Below are 3,592 nucleotides of genomic sequence, written 5' to 3' on the forward strand. Positions count from 1 at the left end.
ACTGATTGTTGAATGTATTTACCTGCTGAAGAATCACGATTGACTCGATACTTGGCGAAATTTCTCTTATAAATTAATTTTCCACTTTAATTTCTCAGCTCCAACAACTGGTAGAAATCCACATTGTATATAGAACAATTTTTATTGATTAAAAAGTGGAAAGACATTTCTGGTGTTCTTCTCTTAAAAGTTTGCATTTTCAAAATTGCATTCCTAAGAGATTGGGGCCAGAGGAATTACTTTCTTACCTTACCTCAACTCTACTTTCCTATAACAAAATCTGAACGAATTAATGATAACGAAAAACGTTAAATACTGGTATTTCTAGTACCCAAATGCAGGGTAACTTTTAATTGCGTGTACTATAAAAAGTGTAAGTGTGAAGATCTGTCGGGCTTTCTACTGTAAAAGTGTCAACCATCCAAAATGCCAATCATCGATATTCTTTAATCCGCTCTTTTATGTCCTGTTCTTACTGTTTATTCATTTCCTGAGCAGCATCAAGCTCGATTGTTCTCTTCAAATAAAACATTGATGATTTTGTATTCGATTTGAAGAAGCATCTTCAATTAATTATCTATTTGCTTACTCAGCTAAATAATTGCAATTTCAAGCAGCAACTCATTAAAAGCAGCCGTCGACATCATGGGCATGAATCAGTGTTTATTTAAACGTAATTCAGCCAAAACCAAACAGTCCTCACAATATGATGAAGAAAAAGATGCAACATAGAATATGAATAAAATATTTATTTTGATTAATTTCGGCAATGCAAATAATTGTACAAATGATGCCCAGAATCGTCGAGGTGGGAAGGGTTGAATTATGCATTAATTCCTCATAAAAAATAAGTAATAAAATAAAGTTTGCATGAAACCATTGAAAAATGATTCAGCTAGTCTACCCTGATGGTACGGCAAAAGAAATGAAACTTATTATTTAAACCCACAAAGTAATTTTCATATCATGCAGCCATGATGAGTAATGCTTTCGAACAAAAAATCTGAACTCAATTCGTATACATAAAATCTTTTTAATTGATAATCAGTGGCCAAATTCGCTGGGGAATATCTGGTTGTTAATCGTCATTAAAGCCATTCTTAACTATAATCAAATTGATTATATTAGTAGTTATATGCTTTGTTTATATTATAACTTTATAAAACTAAAATATGATTAATCTACTTTCGCCGAACATAATCTCATAAAATATTAATATTTATTAATATTATTATTTATACAATTTATTAATAATAAATATTAATTAATAGTCATGAATAAATCATATTATATTGATAACTCAATAGAGTCAATAATATTAGAGTCATCTGACGATTTAATCATCATAAATGTAGCTCCCAAGGCAGCGATGGACGTCTCAAGTCGCTTTAGCTCGGCTCTCAGGACATCGTTGCGCTTTTGTTCCGCTTCGAATTCGTTCTTGTGTTTTTTAAAGTCCTTTGCTTCTCTCCTACGTTGCTCTCTGGCTCTGGCTGTGTTGCTCATTCTCTGACTCTCTCGCTCCTGCACAGGTAGCATGTTGACGTAAACACCTGGCAAGGGTGAAAAACTTCTTTTTATGATTTAATTATTTGTGGTAACGGGCGAAATCCGCAATTTCTGCCGGTTTATTGGTAGAACTACTGAGCGGGAGACACTTCGCTTTCGGGAGTCTTTGGTGTCATTTCTTAGCTGGATCAAACACTAGTCGTTGTGTTTGCAAAAAATTGAGTTTCTTGATGAAAATAATAGATGTGCTGTTGAATCCCGGCGTTATTTCCCGTTGAATTTATTCAGCGTTTAAAAGAATTTCTTCGATGAAGTAATCCTTGAATTCTGGAAGATATCCAGCGCCTTGTAGTCTGATCTGTAGGAATAGAAAAATAGCGGTTTATCGTAAAATCTAAAATTATTTATTTCCAAATTACGTAATGTAATAGTATTCGATTAATTTTAAGTTGTATATTATTAGTTTTCAGTTCACATTTAACAGAATCAACCTAAATCTCATGGTAAAAGTATTCCTATCACGGAATAATTTTATTATCAACATTAAAACTTAATTGTAAAAGGGATATGCAATAAATTTTGTCTTTTTATAACATGAAATTGAAAAAGAAAAGCTACTATTAAAGGTATGTTAGTACATAAGGTAAATAAGTCCTAGAGCTTTGAGATTATAGCTTAGTCAGACACTTCGCTAATTGTTATTCCTAATTTGAATGAAATTTCGTGAATTTTCTTTTATTAAACGAAATTTTTTTTCCATTCGGATAATTTCACTAGAACTGCGTCTCAAATGCTCATTTGCGATCGACGCCACATTTTAAACGCAAATTTCCGAACATGCTAATAGGAAATCTGAAAATGTGCTCTAATATCCTTCAAATAATTAATGGTCTTTGTTTAATGGAGGCATTAACGGACTTTTGATTGCACTTAATGAACTCGTGACAATGAAATTATAAGCCCTTGACGGCTGAAGTACAAATTTTTCCTTACCAATTACAGGAGCAAAAACAAAATTATTCGAAAAATTTTCATATTAGCAGGAATCAAGGGGCAATATCGAAAGGAATTCTGAAATAATTTCAGTTATGATAAAAAACGCTCGAGCGATCTTACCGTGAGTAAAACTAGAGCTGCCCATACTAGGTCCACCAGCGCAAGCCACTGCCACAGCACACTTGGTCCGGCCTGCCGCCCTCTCACCGTGAGCGCGCTTGACTTCTGCGCTACCGCCGCGTCCCGGAGCTTGGCGACCTTCCTTGTCTTATCTGTTCTACGATAAATGACACAATTAAGCTCCTTAACCTTATCTAATGCTAGTGGTAAAATGATGCAACGATTGCGTATATATAACTTCTTGCAAAAGTACATTACTTATTATGGTACTTGTGTACACAAGTACCACAATAAGTGCTGTAAGTATAAGTACCATAATAAGTATAAGTGTACACAAGTAAATTACTTATAATAGTGCTGGTGAATTGTTATTTTGTTCGTAAATTATGATGACTTCGTGAATTGTGACGGTTTTGGCAATTTGCGATTGCCTTCATAAATTGCAATAGAGTACGTAAAGTATAATGGAGCTCGTAGATGATTATGGCAATTGTAAATAATATATATCATGGCAATCGTGCATTTGCACTTATATTCTAAGAGAAAACCAGAAATTGCGAAAATTCTACTATTGCAATAAATTTCAAATGGTTATTAAGATATTCTTGTAAAACAAGCACTATATTTTGGCTGCTAATTTGATTAGTGTAAAACAAGCACAGCCATCGCTTGCTAATGCTCACCCTTAAGTCGGTTCTATACTCTCAGCTTAAGGTGCGAGTCGAACTAAAGTTGGCGATATCGCCCCCCTAGGGGCGGTGGAACGATTTTGGGGGGCGGTAAGGAAGAAGAGGGCGTTTGGGGGGCGGTAGGGGGGGCGGCAGTCCGAAGTCAAAGTCAGAAGTTTCAAAGTTTGTTTGACGATTTATACACAACACGTGCAGCACATTATACGACTCCCAGCGATGTTTTTTTCACCCAGATCTGCTTTTTAACCTCTAAAAAGGTTGCCGTTTCGCGCTAGCTA

At 34.9% G+C, this 3,592-nt stretch overlaps 1 long non-coding RNA gene across 1 annotated transcript; it reads right to left on the reverse strand.

The window, feature by feature from the left end:
* Window positions 1-1,275: 1,275 nt before the first annotated feature.
* On the reverse strand, window positions 1,276-3,392 carry LOC125179114. The gene is made up of 3 exons (XR_007157149.1): window positions 3,309-3,392; window positions 2,626-2,777; window positions 1,276-1,867 (listed from the first exon to the last, which is right to left on the reverse strand). It is a non-coding gene; the product is annotated as an uncharacterized LOC125179114 (long non-coding RNA).
* Between the last annotated feature and the right edge of the window lie 200 nt (window positions 3,393-3,592).

Source organism: Hyalella azteca, unplaced genomic scaffold, assembly GCF_000764305.2.
Source record: "Hyalella azteca isolate HAZT.00-mixed unplaced genomic scaffold, Hazt_2.0.2 contig1885, whole genome shotgun sequence".
In the NCBI taxonomy this organism is placed as follows: Eukaryota; Metazoa; Arthropoda; class Malacostraca; order Amphipoda; family Hyalellidae; genus Hyalella; species Hyalella azteca.